The following is a 17,804-nucleotide window of genomic DNA, read 5'->3' on the forward strand; positions in this document are numbered from 1 at the left end:
CTGCTCACACACAACTGCTAACCCGCAACTGAACTGTCTCGTAACTCGACTGCCACAGAACTGAACTCTCGCGCGGTCAAGCGCAGACTAGGAATGACAAATAGCTCTCTGGTCAGAGACTCTGCAATGCCTCGCCATCGCCGCCACACAACATACGTGTTTCATAACCCTCCACTGGGGGGGCAAAAATTTGGCAGCGATGGTGAGTCATTTGGACTTGCCAAGCGGGGCAAAATTTTTTCTTTAATTAATCAACTTTCACAATTTACAGAATATTTAAATGTAGTACATAAATTAAATGTTGTGCACATGCACCAAGTACAAAACATTAGACAATGACAAAAAATGTATACAATGAGTACAGAGCGTATCAGCAAATCAGAAAAATGTATATACAATATAAAAGACAAGAGTGCACATATACTGTACTTCAGAACAAATCGAAAATTTCTTTAGCATTTTCACAACAAATAAACATAATGGCAAAAAATCATGTCGACAAGTGACATAAGTGTACTTGCATTGGAGTTCGGCAAATCGAAAAAAAATGTATAGGCCATGAACATAAATGATGTTAGCAAAAAATGATTTTCACTATGTGACAAGAATTAGGATAGGAAAGGGAAGGATTGCATCATGGTTGTAGCACTTTAGATTGCACATAGCTGCTCTGAAAGTCCATATCTTTCCACAGAAGTACAACACCAAGTGACACAATTTGAAGTTCTTTTTCCATTAGTATTTATCAGCGTAGCCAAGACACTGAAATGTCGTAGTAATCTTCCATGTTATCATTTTGGAAGTACATCAGGTACACCAAACAGTGGGACCATAATAACGTCTTCATCACTCACGGTGGTGGACAGCATGTCGTGTCAACACCACACTCTTACAAGGCACACCAACGTAGAATTAGTGCAAAAACCAAATATAGTGCTCCATGATCATGAGGATGGACAAGACAAATGGATATTACAGTAATTCCAGGTAGTTAGGTCAGAAGGTGAAGGACATTAAGTCACAGACTAGTCTTGATTAGGAATTACATTAGTAGTTTGCGGCATTCATAGCCCTGTTATTGAACATTTCTGTACCATGTATTTAGCATTACAGAATAATGTTCATAAAATTAAATTATTGGCATCATGGGTAATCGTATTACAATAAACAGCGGCAGTCTTTGACCAGTTACAAAACATATTTAGTATGACAGAATAATGCTCATCAGAAGTCTTCATTGAAAAAGTGAATCAATTATTGGCCTAGCATTAACATAATACATTGAGTTACACAAATTATTGCCACTCATTGGCCAGTTACCAAAACATGAAAATTCATCATTGAAAACAAGAGCTAATTAATGGCATAATTATTAACATAATTCATTTAGTGATATTAATTATTGGCACTCAGTGGCCAGTTAGCAAAATATGAAAAGTCATAATTCATTTAGTTATATTAATTATTGGCACTCAGTGGCCAGCAAGTATTGAATTGTATAAAACATTGTTCATCATTCAGTATTATTCAGATCATTAAGAAGTCATTATTAAAAATCAGTTAATTACAGTCAGAGCATTAATATTCATGGGCATTATAAGTAGTCTCATTACAATAAACAGTGGCAGTTATTAGCCAGTTACAAAGCATTATTTTATATATTTTTTTGTATCATTAAGAAGACATTACTGAAGTGACATACTATTCAGAGCTGATCAGTATTATTCAGAATTCTCTTAAACTAGTAGCATTATTTGGGAATGGTAATACATTTTTTTTGTTTTTGTGCTAGCAATGCATTGCGTTGGGATCAATAATTAATTGCTGAGGCATAACAATATTAGCTATTGACCTATTGCTGCAAATGACGATAGGTAACATCATTCGTCATGAGTCAGCTGTAGCAAGTCTATGTAACAAGGCAGTATATTTGATCACAAATATAAATTATAGACACAAATAAGTAAAAAATAAAAATGTAAGTACTAGAACAGGTATAATAAGTATCAAGTTTAGTAAGTATCATGAAAAGCTTCTCCTGGAAAAAAAATACAAAATGGATTATTGAGCTGAAAGAAGAAACGCAGACTATGCTGAAAAGTAGTGAACTTCGAATTAACAGGTAGTGAAATGTGTATAAAAATGTGTTCCATAGCTGTCCTTTCGAAAACCTTCAGTCATCATACTATACGATATAAAACATACTGTCAAAACAAACTGCAACAAATATTTAAATAACTACATAGCATAAATACATAAACTTCAACATCATCCTCATCTGTAAAGAAAAACTTCATTATTCATATTATCATAACTTCATTATTATCATCACCTGTAAAGAAAAACTTCATTATTCATAGTAGCATATTCTTCATCATTACTCTTCATCAGTATTCATTATCATCTGCAAAAAATCACTTCATTACTCATTACACAACTATTCCTTATCTCTAGCATATTTCATCACTTAAAACTAAGATGTGTAGTTATGTCTGACAGCCTGCATCTATCGCCTTGTATTCTGAAAGAAAAAATTAATTAAGACTGCTATTCTACGATGTGTATAATATATTCTTGTTAATGCTTGTTAATTCTGATCCATCTACTCTTCCTCATAAGGTGTTTGCATCTTCTTTCGTCTATTCCGTAGGTGAAATTCGCATTTCTGTTTAATTTATTTCCTTTACGCATCATTTCTTTCTGAAATTGATGAACAAAGATTAATGCCTTGCATTTATATCATATACCCACTAAATAATGACTGGTTAATGGTGACACAATTAAGCATACCGCATAACATGACAGAAAACGTAATATATCAAAAGTGTAGACAGTGTTCAAAGGCAAAATGTACAGAGAATATCACAATGCAGCAGAAAAAAAGAAAAATGTAAAATAGTCACGATGTTGATATCACAGGGCAAGAAAAAAAAATGTCAAAGTCAACTGGTGTGTTATACCTTAACTACTTCACAGTGCATACAAACAAAACATGAAAACAATCGTACATACATAAGAAAGACAAATGTGACTTTCGTTGTGTTCAGCTTGTACATAGTGTAGTTAGTAGAGGTGATAATTAAAGACTTAAATGGAGAGAGAATTTGCTAAAATGAATCCGTCACTACATAGAATTGCATAATTATTCATAAAATACGTAAGTTCATCTGGAAAAATATGCACAGTCTGATGTGTAACGACAAGAAAAGGGACCTGCTAACCTTACCTTGCCGGGCACTTGCCAAGAAAAATACGATAATCATCAGTAATTAGTCATGTGAATATAATTGCATAAGTGGTCATAAAGATTAGGAAATGGCATCATAGCATGTTACATCATAAAGTGGTTTCATTCAATAAAGGGTTTAACATTGGATATGTGTTGGTTTCCTTTCGATTTTCTGGTTCTCAGAGTTTCGACGTGTACAACATTGGGGTGAGGAATGCTGCGAATCCGATATGGACCTGCGTATAGAAGTTCAAATTTACTGCACTTACCTTTTAATTTGCTGGATAAATAGTGTGTTCGTACTAATATCTTCTGTCCAATGTGAAAGTCTCGGCGTGTACAAACCTGTTTTTGCTGTCTTCTCCGGCGCTCTGTGGCACGTTTGATGTTGTTCAGCGCAATGTCAATTATTTCGTGGTGTCTTAGTCGACGACAGGTAGGGAAGTTTACTAATTCTTTAATTCTGTTTGGTGGTTCAACGTTTTTCAGTATAACAGACGGAGATAGCATAGTGGATTAATTTGGAATGGAATTAATTACATCTTGGAATGAGAATATGTGTGTCTTTGTGGCAGTATATTCTACACAGTTTACCAATTTCTTTCATTAATCGTTCACAAGGGTTCGAAGAAGCATGGTATTTGGATATATAGATCGGAGAAATGTTTCTAGCTCGTAACATGCGTGTCCATATAGCAGATCGAAATTGTGATTCATTATCGGAAATTACTCTCATCACATGCCCTACATGAAATAGAAAATGTTTTACAAATGCTTTCGATACAGTTTTAGCAGTAGCTTTGCGTAACGGAGTGAAAGTAAGAAATTTTGAAGTGAGTTCAACAGCGACAAAGATGTAGCAATAACCTCTATTAGTTCTCGGAATTGGACCAAACATGTCTACTGCGGCCATATGTCTTAATTTAACAGGTATAATGGGATATAATGGAGGAATATGTGAAGTGGTGTCTGACTTAGCTTTCTGGCAAATTTTACATGATGCTAAAACTCGTCGTATACGTTTTTCCATATTGGCAAAATAACAGTTCTGTCTCAGTATAAGAAAACATTTTCTGGCTCCGTAATGTGCGTAGCTTAAATGAGTGTACCAGATTAATTTGTTAACAAGTTCGTCAGGAATGCATAATAACCAATTGTTGCTGTCTGGATGAGAGCGGCGAAACAGAATGTCATTGCGTACAGTGTAGTGGTTCCTAATCGTAACATTATTCTTATCTTGCCATAGGTGTTTAATTTCTTTCCACACGTTGTCTTTATTTTGCTCTTTTGCTATGTCCTGTAATGACGACGAAATAAAATTTTCAAATACAACTTGCTGAATGTACATGACACTGAAATTTGCTTTGCAGAAGTTGGTTGCTACGTCTTGCTGATTGTTGCTGAGAGAACGCGATAGTGCGTCTGCTATAACATTTTGTGTGCTGGGAATGTGAACAATCGTAAAATTAAATTCCTGTAAACAAAGTTTCCATCTGCTTAATCTGTCGTGAGTGAATTTAGCCGAAAGTAAGAATTGTATCGCTCTGTGGTCTGTGTAGACGGTGGTATGTCTGCCATAAAGAAAGTGCCGAAATCTCGTAAAAGCCCATACAACACATAACGTTTCCAATTCTGTGACGGAATAATTTCGCTCAGCAGGTGACAGAATGCGGCTTGCAAATGCGATGGTTTTGATTACTGTTGAGCCATCTTCTTCAATTTCCTGAAAAATGTGTACCCCTAAAGCGGTGTTGGAAATGTCGGTGGCAATGGAAAAATTTCTAGTAAGATCTGGGTGCGATAAAAGTGGAGCATTCAACAAAGCATGTTTCAGTTTCACAAATTCAGAATGTGCTTGCTTATCCCAAGACCAAATAGTGTTTTTACCTGTTAAATGGCATAATGTAGGTGTGTCTAAAGCAGAATGATGAATAAATTTGCGAAAAAAGTTAATTAAGTCCAAAAAACTGCGTAGTTGCTTTTTTGTTGTAGGAACAGTAATATCACGTAGAGCTTGAAGTTTTTCCTGGTCAGGCGCAATGCCTTCTGTTGAAATTATGTGTCCAAGGAATTTTATAGATGTTTTACCAAAATACGATTTACTGAGATTAACTGTGAGTCCTTGTGCATGAAAAGTTTGTAACAGTCGTTCTAGAATCAGGTTGTGTTCAGTCCAGTTAGCTTCTGCAATAAGAATGTCGTCTACGTACGTCGTGATTCTGTCCTTAAGTTCTGTCGGAAGTACAGTATTCAAACCGCGAATAAAAGCTGCAGAAGAAATAGTTAAGCCGAACAGTAATTTACAAAATTGATAACAATCGCCAAAACAGAGAAAAGCTGTGTACTTTCTGCAATTCGGATGGAGCTGAATTTGCCAAAATCCCGATTTCAAATCTAGTGTGGAATAAATAGCTGTACCGTGAAATTTCTGTAGAAGTTCCTCTAATGTCTGTGGTCGATCTGTTTCATTAATGATAATGTCATTAATGTGACGTGAATCAAGTACGAGGCATAGTGCATGTTTATAATTCAGCAAGAAATAAACTAGAAGCTGAACGTTGTAACCTCCCCACAAAATTTTAAAAGATATTATTTTAAATGCAAATGGACATTGAGCTAAGTGTAACCTCCCCAGAGAAATTTTGAAACACAATAATTGAATGTTAACTAGAATACAACTTAATGTAACCTCCCAGCAAATAAATTTAAAGACAATGACAATTAAATGAAAACTAGCTATCTGACCCAAGTATAAGTTCCTCACAAAAAAAATGAAAGTCAATTCAGTGATAAAAAAATCTCAGTGACAATGAAAACACAAATAGACCGAAATGTCGATCTTAGGCCCTGTTCACTAATTAAACTGTAATTCTTACCTTAGTAAAACTGCATCTGCTCTTATTTTTCGCCATAGCTTGGAGGAAATTCATTACAAAAATTATGAATTTAAGGGAAACTTTTCTTTAAGGAATAGCAAGGGAAATATTTCTTTCATTAAAGGATTCTTTGTTAAAAAATTGCTTTGAAAACAAAATTATTATTGGGGCGATTCTTGGACAAATTAGTTACAGTTAATTTACATCATTAGCTGAGCGCAATGCTGCTTCATTAACTTATTTAAAAATAATATACCTCGTCCTGAATCTTGACCAGAATGCCATGTCGACGCCCGCCGACTGCTCACACACAACTGCTAACCCGCAACTGAACTGTCTCGTAACTCGACTGCCACAGAACTGAACTCTCGCGCGGTCAAGCGCAGACTAGGAATGACAAATAGCTCTCTGGTCAGAGACTCTGCAATGCCTCGCCATCGCCGCCACACAACATATGTGTTTCAACCTGGAACAAAGTCTTTCATTAGTTACGTAGGGCAGTCATTATATGTGCTAATTTCAACTTCCACTGCAAGAGTTGGGGCAGTGCTTACAGAGACAGAGAAGGTACCAACTTATTGATAGTGATAGAAGATAATCAAGTAATTGTTATGAATAGTGGCTCACTCACATTAATATCTCATCTATTTAAAAGACAGTCAGCCCTGGACATTAAACTGTGTTCTCCTAGCATTGCCAACATTTCCAACTGGAAACTTTAAACCAACTCTCTAGGTTCAGACCATCAACCAATATTGTTGACATTCAACAACAATATAATTATACAAAATAGCAGATCATGATGTGGATTGAATATTAAAAAAAGCTTCATGGGAAATACAGAAGACCAACCTACTTCAAAAACTACATAAAGTTGGGGATTCATTAGATGTGAGAAATTTATACAACAAACTGAGAAATGCGATATTGGTGCAGCAGAACATTCAGTCCCAAACGAAAAGTCAGAGGACTGGTGAAATGTAGAACACTCGAAAGAAATTGACTGAAGAAGGCTTGCACTTTACACATACACAAGAAATCCTTTCCTAACCAGTTACCTTAAACTTTGTAAATTTCTAGTGCAAACTAAATTAATCTTAAAACAAGAAAAAGACTCAATGGCGAATGTACTGCAAGAGCATGAATGAACAGTGGAATATATCTGAGAGTGCTGCTGTGTCAAGAAACTAAGATGTAAAATTCAGCCACCGGGAATTTTGTACATTCAGATGGGTGAATCTTGTTTAAAAGCATTATCGATAGACTGAGTCCACTGACACTGCACTAACCCTTCAATGTTCTACCTGATGGCTACTCAGATTGCTTCCTATGCCAACTGTTTCAACATTCACGGATGCAGAAAGAATTAAAGAATGTTACTGATTCTTCCCCCAGAGATCAATAACATACACTACTCGATGATTTGCTCTATGCCTAATTTAACTCAAATGTGTTTACTTGTCATCTATAATAAAATATGGATGAAGGTAGAATTGATGCCTGGTTGGACAACAAAAATTATGTAACCAATCACAAAATCAAGCGCTAATCACAGCAACGAAAAATCTTCCAGACCATTAGCATTATCATCTTGCATGGATAAAATACATGCTAGAATGGTTCTTTTAAAAGGACCTGGACAATACGCTTCCCCATCCTTGACATAACCCAGGTTTGTGCTGTGTCTCTAATGACCTCAATGTCAATGGGACATGAAACTCGGTCTTCCTTTCCTTCTTCGGTAAAAGACTTGAGCATATGATTAAAAATAGATCGGAATGGTTGATTGAGGTGACAAAACATGTCCCAAAATCACAGTTTGGTTTTCACAAGGGAATAAGGAATCTAAACAACCTATCCATTTCGTCACCTGAAATTCAGATGGCTAATAAAAAGAAACAAAGCCTATCAATTCTGTTTGCAGATATTTCAGAAGTGAATGACAAAGTATTAATATCAGTTCTACTGCAGTAATGATTAGATATGCATATACCTTCTGGTTTTGTGTCCGTCATCTAACCATTTTTGACTAAACATAAAATATTCATTCGATACAATAACAAATTACAAGGGCCAAGAACTATATGTGAAAGTTGACCCAAAGGGCTATATTAAGCCATTTGCTTTACATAATCTTCACTTCGGCTCCTGAAAAATCTTCGAAATGCTGGTGATAAATATATATATATGCTGCAAACAGGAGGTTACAAACGTTGGAATATTTCTTAGATCAGGCAGTGGCAGCATTAATTCGATGGCCTGATGAACATAATCTTTCAACATGGGAAAACAAATTTATTGTTATACAATTTACAAAGCAACAAATTCACTATAGTGAACACACCATTCAGTTGGGTGAAAGAGAATTTCCTGTAAAACCAGTTGTGAAACTTTTGGGCATCATTTTAGACAGGCCTTTCACATAGATTAACCATGTAGATTATATTACAAATAAAATTTAAGAGTTGGTAATTTTATGGGGTTTATAGTTGGTATTTGCTGGGGTGCTCATCACTCATTTCTACTGATATTATAGGGAACACTAATAAGATCACTACTAGATTATGGAAGCTTTCTTTATGGTAATAGCTCAAAAAAGCTATATATGAACTAGATAGTCTTCAATATCTCTGGTTCTGCATATGTACAGGAGTAATGCAACCCACATCCAGAAATGCCTTGTTGGTTGAAACAGTGGCAAAGCCTCCTACAGTGAGATGTCAATCAGCAAGGAAGTTCTTACTATAGGAGATACAAGACTAAGTACATACTTTACACGGTCTTATGCATTAATTACAATCAATGGACCATGTCAGTAGTTTAAATTCAAATCAATCTCGCCCACGGCACCTTCTGTAATTAGCAGCAGATAACATGCAAGAGGTTGAGTATAATATCACTACAAGTGATTGATTGATTGATTTCTTTATTAATCTATGTAACAATTTACATTGTGTGGATTTCGTCAGCTACATCATATACAATACAATATACCTACAATTATACACATAAAATTAGTATTTACACACATTTTTGAGGTATCTTAAATTAGTTTTATATCCTTGTGTAATTTGTAATTTTCTTATAGTACTGTACAATTTTTGATTACATATCATAATTATTTCCTCATGTATTACAATGCAGGCTACTTTAATTACACTACATGTTTTAATTCAGATAGTCCGTTACTGCATAATAACTTTTATTTAGTAAAAAAAATTTTAGTTTGTTTTGAACTGTCCGATTGTGTCAATATCTTTTATTTTTTGGGGTAATTTATTATATAATTTAACAGCATTGTAGAACAAGCTCTGCTGAGTTTTAACTTTATTTTTCCTCTCTAGATGCAGATTGAATTGGTTTCTAGTTTCATAGATGTGTACTAATGAATTTTTCATATAGCAGTCAATATTTTTTTTTACATACATAACACTTTGAAAAATGTATTCACAGGGGACAGTTAGGATTTCCAGCTTTTGGAAATGTTCAAGGCAGTGAGCCCTACTGCCACTCTTGGTTATTATACGAATTGCTCTTTTTTGTAATTTGAAAACTATTTGAATATTTTTACTGTTGACTCCCCAAAATATTATTCCATACGTAATAACAGAGTGGATATAAGAAAAATATACAGATCTGACACATGTAGTATCACAAAATGCAGTCAGAATTCTCAGAGCATAGCATGCTGTAGCGATTCTGTTACTAAGTATTTTAATATGTTGTTCCCACTTTAACTGACTGTCAACATGCATACCAAGAAATTTTGTGTAGTCTACACATTCTATAGTTTCATTGTTTAACTTAAAGTTGTTAAAGTGTGGTTTTTTGCAGACATAGAAGTTAACAGCATTTGTTTTTTTAAGATTTAGTGTTAGTTTATTATTGGATGCCCACTCACGTACACTGTTTAGTGTTTGTTCGGGTTTTTCTTTTAGTGCATCTGGTGATTTGTCACTTATTAGAACATTTGAGTCATCTGCAAACAATATTGTTTGTCCATGCTTGATGCTCTGTGGGAAGTCGTTTATGTAAATGAGGAATAGTACTGGGCCAAGGACACTACCCTGTGGGACACCTATATTTACATAATTTGGGTCTGAAGTATACTTTACAATATAGTTTGAGCAACTTGAAATATGTGAGATTTCAGTTATCTGTCTTCTATTTTTTAGATATGACTGGAACCACTTTTTCACAAGTCCCCTAATTCCAAGTTCATCTAACTTATTTAACAATATGTTGTGGTCTGCTGTATCAAACGCTTTAGTTAGATCAAGAAATATACCTGTTGTGTAGTTCCCTTTATCTAATGCTTCTAGAATGTGTTTTGTGAGGTGTGCTGTTGCTGATTCTGTGCTTTTCCCTGATCGAAATCCAAACTGGTCAACAGACAGTAAGTTGTATTTATTTAAATAATTGATTAGCCTATCTTTCATAATAGTTTCTAATATTTTTGCAAAGCATGATAGTAGAGAAATTGGCCTATAATTTTCAATTATTCCTGCATCACCTTTTTTGAAGAGAGGTAGTAATTTCGCATATCTTAAATAGTCTGGAAAGTAGCTTTATAGACTTCTTCCTGTGTTGTAGGGAATAAAACCATTGAGTGTGATACATCATTATTTGGCTTTTTGACCTGAGGGGCTGTTAGAAAATTTTCCTGTAATTTTATTCCTAAGCTACTAAAATAATCATTTATATAGTTTGCCAAATATATTGGGTCTTTTATTAGAGTCCCTTCCTCTTTGATTTTCAAGTTTGACAGATTCATTTTCCTGGTACCAGTTTCCTGCTTCACAATCTTCCATACTGCCTTATTTTTGTTTTCAGCAGAGTGCACTATTTTTGAGTTATGAGCTCTCTTTGCTGCAAACAATATTTTCCTATATGTTTTCCTATATCTTTTATAAAAGAGTGAGAAAGCGGGATTAGTTTGGCTGTGTTTAATGGAGCTCAGGTACTTTAGTGTTTCAGATGATTTTTTGATTCCTTTTGTGACCCACTTGCTTTTTCCTGCTGTTGGTAGTGGACATAATACTTTAGGAAATGTTTCTTCAAAATTTAATTTAAACAATGTCATGAAATTTTTGAATTTTTCATTTGCATCTACCTCTGAGTATACTAAGTCCCATGTTTGTCCTGCTATCTGTTTGGCAAACTCATGTCTATTTTTTTTAGAAAAAATTCGTCTGTAAATATGCATTTTCTTTGTTTCTTCTGGAGCCACTTTTATATTAATGATTTAGATTAGATTAGATTTGATTTACTTTCATTCCAATTGATCCATAGTGAGGAGGTCCTCCAGGATGTGGAACATGTCAGAAAAACAACAATACATGACAAATATTTAAACTAAAACAAATAAGCTAATGTACCATTCCACAGGTCCCAAGTGGAATGATCGTCATTTTTTAATGAACACTAAGAGTCATTTTACAAATACTATTGCACTGAATTTAAAATAAAAAAGTTTTATATTTATTTATAAGGTAAGAAACATGTAATACAACTACTGTAATACTTATTTACAATGAACACATTACTGCACTGAAATGGTGCAGAAGTTAGATTATACTTACACACACACACACACACACACACACACACACACACACACACACACACACACACAAATTTTCAGTGAACACATTACTGCACTGAAATTGTGCAGAAGTTATGTTGTACTTATATACAAATCAGTTGGTTTTCCTCAGAAATTCATCAATGGAGTAGAAGGAGTTGGCCACCAATAAATCCTTTAGGCTTCTCTTAAACTGAATTTCATTGGTTGTTAAGCTTTTTATGGCTGCTGGCAAGTTATTGAAAATGTGTGTTCCTGAATAATGCACACCTTTTTGTACAAGACTAAGTGACTTTAAATCCTTGTGAAGATTATTCTTATTTCTAGTATTGATTCCATGAATTGAGCTGTTGGTTTGAAAAAGTGATATATTTTTAATGACAAATTTCATTAAGGAATAAATATATTGGGAAGCTGTAGTTAGTATCCCTAGTTCCCTAAACAGGCTTCTGCAGGATGTTCTTGAGTTCACACCACATATAATTCTTACTGCACGTTTTTGTGCCTGGAAAACTTTAGCTTGGCTTGATGAATTACCCCAGAAAATAATCCCATATGACATTATGGAATGAAAGTAAGCATAGTATGCCAGCTTTTTCATTTTTATATCCCCTATGTCTGACAAAATTCGCATTGCAAACAGAGATTTGTTAAGACGCTTCAGCAGTTCTGTGGTGTGCTCCTCCCAGTTGAATTTATTATCAAGCTGTAATCCCAAGAATTTAACACCGTCCACTTCTTCTATCTTCTTGTCATCATATGTTAGACATATACTCTTGGGACACCCCTTACAAGTTCTGAACTGCATGTAGTGTGTTTTTTCAAAGTTTAGTGACAAAGAATTGGCTAGGAACCAGTGATTAATGTCTACAAATATTTTATTGGCTGATCTTTCTAAGACTACACTTGATTTGCTATTTATTGCAATGTTTGTATCATCAGCAAACAAAAGAAACTTGGCATCTGGTAATGTTACTGATGAAAGGTCATTGATATACACAAGAAAAAGTAAGGGCCCCAAAATGGAACCTTGTGGGACCCCACATGTAATTAGTTCCCAGTTGGATGATGCCTGATAGCTTGATACATGTCTCTTTCCTAATAACACCCTTTGTTTCCTGCCAGAGATATAAGATTTGAACCATTTTGCAGCATTTCCTGTTACACTATAATATTCTAGTTTACTTAAAAGGATATTGTGATTTACACAGTCAAATGCCTTTGACAGATCACAAAATATACCAGTTGCCTGCAATTTTTTGTCTAATGAATTAAGTACATTTTCACTGTAAGTGTAGATAGCCTTCTCAATATCAGAACCTTTTAGAAATCCAAACTGTGACTTTGACAGTATGTTATTTGAGATAAGATGGTTATAAAGACGACTGTACATTACTTTTTCGAAAATTTTTGAGAATGCTGGCAACAGTGAAATTGGATGGAAATTTGATGCTATTTCTTTATCTCCCTTCTTAAACAGTGGCTTAACTTCAGCATATTTCAGCCATTCGGGAAATATTCCACTGATAAACGACCGGTTACACAGATAGCTTAATATGTTACTTAGCTCAGAATCACATTCTTTAATTAACTTTGTTGATATTTCATCATACCCACTAGATGTTTTTGATTTTAAAGATTTTATGATGGACATTATTTCTGTTGGGGTAGTGAGGGTCAAATTCATATTATGGAAGTTACTTGAAATGTCTGGTCTAAGGTAATCCATAGCAGCATCTACCGAACCTGACAACCCCATCTTTTCAGTAACAGTTATAAAATGTTTGTTAAAAAGTTCTGCAACACTATACACATCTGTCACCAATGCATCATTTACTCTTAATGCTATTTGTTCCTCTTCATGTCTGGTTCTACCGGTCTCCTCCTTCACTATATCCCATATTGTCTTTATTTTGTTATCTGATATGACTATCTTTTCCTTGTAATATATTTGCTTTGACATCCGTATTACAGTCTTTAATATTTTGCAGTATTTCTTATAATGTGCTATAGCATCAACATTGGAAATGTTTCGGATTGACAGATACAGTTTTCTTTTTGTTTTACAAGATACCCCTATTCCTCGAGTAATCCATGGCTTCTTTGTAGACTTTGCTCTAACCTTGGTAAGTTTTGGGGGAAAGCAGTGTTCAAATAAGGTAAGCACTTTATTAGCAAAAATGTTATATTTTTCATTCATGCCATGAGCACTGTAAACATCAGTCCAGTGAATGTCTCTGAGGAGTGTCCTAAAATAATCAATTTTTGGCTTACTGATTACCCTCTTGAGCTCAGATTTAACAGATTTTATATCCTGTTCAGTATTAACATTTAACAGAAGGAACTGCATGTCATGGTCTGAGAGGCCATTGACTATTGGTTTTGTAATATAATTTTGTTCATTTGACTTTTCTATAAAGATATTATCAATGGCTGTTTGTGAGCAAGTGGTTATCCTAGTGGGGAACTTTACTGTGGGAATTAAGTTGAATGATAGTGTTACTAACTCAAATAGGTTCTTATTGGGAGAGTCTTTAAGGAAATCTACATTGAAATCACCAGCAACCACTATTTCTTTGTTTTTGGTTGTTAAATGGGCCAGTACAGCTTCAAGGTGGTTTACAAACAGATTAAAGTTACCTGCAGGTGCTCGATATACACTTAATATTATGAAAGATTTTTTGTGAAAATCTAATTCTGTTGCACATGCTTCCATATGCTGTTCTAGGCAAAATTTATGAATGTCTATGTTCTTAAATTTATGACAGTTCCTGATGAATGTGGCAACTCCTCCTTTCTCCATTTCTGATCTACAATAGTGAGATGCTAACCTAAACCCTGTAACACTTAAAAGTTCTATACCAGTGGTCACATGATGTTCAGAGAGGCAGATTATGTCAGCTGGGTTTGAAGACTCTAATTCATCTATGCAGATAGTTAATTCATTAATTTTATTTCTCAGTCCTCGAATATTTTGATGCAATAAAGATAGCTGACATTTCACATTGACTGACTTAAAATTGGATGGAGTTAAAATATCTGCTGACAGTTGAAAATTCTTAACCAATGGCTGTTTATGTTGATGTAATAAGCTGGAATTATGTTTTTTGATTTCTTTCTCAAACTGAAGGTTTGTCTCAGTTCTAACCTCTCTTAAAATTTGTTTTCTTTCTGTCCTCCCTACCCTAAAAAAGGGTCTTTTCTGAATCCTATAACCACTGGTATTTTACCACTCATGACAGTGCCTCCCCCCTTTAACTTTCCTGCTATTTCCCCAGCCAATTTACCCTTCCCCTTCCTGTTGAGGTGAAGGCCATGCCTAGTATAATCCCACCTACTGACAGAATCAACATGAACCACACCAATGTGTGACCCCGCACCCGACATGAGCAGCCGTTCCAGCTCCAAATTAACTCTCTTGACAGAAGAGTTCAAATGAGGTCGGTCATGGCGCCCAAGAACAGATACAAACTCAACACTGGTATGCCTCGATGCTGATGCAATCTTCGCCAGGTCACACTCTATGCTGTACCCAGGATCTCTGTCAATACTGTTACCTGCTCCACCCACTATAACCACGGTGTCTTCCTTAGTGAAATCTTTGCAAAGTGATCCTAAATCCTCTGTCACCTGCTCCAGACCAGCACTAGGTTTAAAAAAATTGGTGACCTGGTATTCTGATCCTAGTTCATCCTGCAAGAGTTGGCCAACACCTCTTCCATGGGAACTACCTAACAACAACACTTTCTTTATCTTTACTGATTTCCCTACATTCTTACTTTTCAATTTGCTGCTGAAAGTTTGTTGTGCCCTGTCTACACCTGTAACTGCTTGAGGCTCACCAGCTTCTAACTGAAGCAACAGGTCAAATCTATTTTCCACATTCACCATAAAGCTGTCAGACAAAGTTCTAGGCCTGTTCCTCCTGTTGCCTGTTGCCACTTCCCACCTCTCTTTACCCTTCTCCCTCCTTAACCTGTCAAGATCTCCCCTGGCCTTGTCTAACTCAGCCTGAAGGGCAGCAATTTTCCCCTCCTGTTCCAGTATCTTCCTATCTCTACTACAAATCCTACAAAACCACTGATGAGTCTCATTTACTTCCCCTATTCCCACGCCACTACAGTCACCCACATGGAAAAAACTACAGCACCCATCACACCAAAGCCCCGACCTAACAATTCTACGGCAAGTCAAGCACTTTTCACTCATGATAAACGTAATAATTTATTAAGAATAAGTCAGTTAAATTACAGATAAACACGAAAATATGGTTACACAAATTTGGCCTATACGCAACTGTGTGTAAACAAAAACAAAAGTGCAAAGTTTCTGAAACAACAAGTTAAACTTTACGCTACTTTCCGGAAATGCTAGTTAAATAATGAAGAGGTACGCTAAGTTAAATTGCTGGAGAGAGCAAGGAACAACTAAACGAAATTCTATAGATTTGCTGCAGCAGAACGTAAACAGAAAATACGACTGTACGGTCTTTTCGCGTTTTCTGCTATATTACGTAATGAGAAATGAAACCTTTAATGGTACACTTAAACGGCACACTAATACACTTATTTACCACGTAATCAGTACTAATCTATGTGTTTTATAATCTAAAATAACTTATCTTTACGAGAACACCAAACCTCGCGCTAGTCGCTTGGCTGCAGGGCTGCTGAGTGATCAGATAATCCTAGCTCTGCTACCACCACCTCACAGTTTTCTTTGCCTAAATCTGTTAATACATGATCAACAGCTGTCTTTGAGTATTTTGTTATTCTGGTTGCACTGTTAACCATTGGAACTAGATTGAAACTTTGAGCAAAACTTTGTAATGAGTCCCATGTAGAATCAGGATTCAGTTTATCCACATTTAGGTCTCCACGTATGAGAATGTGGTTCTTTGGAGTGGATATCTTGTCAAGAACATGATTAAGTTTGGAGAAAAAGATATTGAAGTCTCCACTAGGAGATCTGTATATACATATGATAATCAAATTCCTACACCTGTATTGGTCCCTGATTTCAACTGCTGCCAGTTCAAAATGTTGCTCTTCACTGATTACACATAAATCGCTTCTGGTCTTATACTGATAATTTTGTTTTACATAAATACAACACCCTCCACACTTCATAGAAGTCCTACAGTATGCACACGCTAAATTATAAGACTGCAAGACTAACTGATTAATTTCAGCCTCATTGCACCAATGCTCAGTGAGACAAACAACTGAGCACTCTGTAGACTCCAGCTCCACTTCTAGCTGTTGGGTCTTATTTGCTAGGGAACATATATTTTGGTGAACAACTGTTAAGTAATTTTTTCCACCGCTATTTGCATTCCCACTTTTTTTCGTTTTAATGTCGTTCTGTTTTGGTTCAACTGCTTCCTTATTACGATTACACTCACGTTTTTTGTTTGCATATGTTATTCTTGGATAGTCACCCCCTGCAGACCGTATTAGTTTCCCTTATTTTTTATAATTTTACATAAATCCAGGAGCATTTTACTGAAAGTCATTGCACCTAGTCTGTTTAGGTTCAGGCCATCCCTACCCAGACATTTGTCGTCGAGAAATTTATTTGGGTCAACAAATACAACACCAAGTTCGTCGCACTGTTCCCTAATGCCGGTGTTTATTTTGTTTGTATACGCGTTACTCATTGATCTTCTTTGTAGAATTCCGTTGATAACAATTCTGGAGCTTGTAAACAAACCTTTGGCTGACCGAATTACATTACGAATATCATTTATGATTTCTTCTTGTCTGCTGCTTCTAATAGAGTTTGTCCCTACGTGAATTATCACGCCTTTAAAATTTGTGTTGGAATCATTGTTGTTTTGGTTGGATTTTTCCGTGTTCCTAATGTTGTTGAAATGTTTCACAATCTGCTGTGGTCGGATTCCAGGGCGAACATCGACTTTACAGTTCGGAACCACTACATTTATTAACATGGAATCACCGATAACAAAGAAATCACTTTTGTCGATCTGTTTTGCTGTATTTCTTTCACATTTAACTATTTTCTTATACGTCACAGTTTTCCACTTATATTTGCTTACAGATTTACCGCACGAATCGTTTTCCGCCACTGTTTTCACTGGGATTTGCATATGCGA

The sequence above is a fragment of the Schistocerca piceifrons genome, chromosome 5 (assembly GCF_021461385.2).
Source record: "Schistocerca piceifrons isolate TAMUIC-IGC-003096 chromosome 5, iqSchPice1.1, whole genome shotgun sequence".
Taxonomy (NCBI): domain Eukaryota; kingdom Metazoa; phylum Arthropoda; class Insecta; order Orthoptera; family Acrididae; genus Schistocerca; species Schistocerca piceifrons.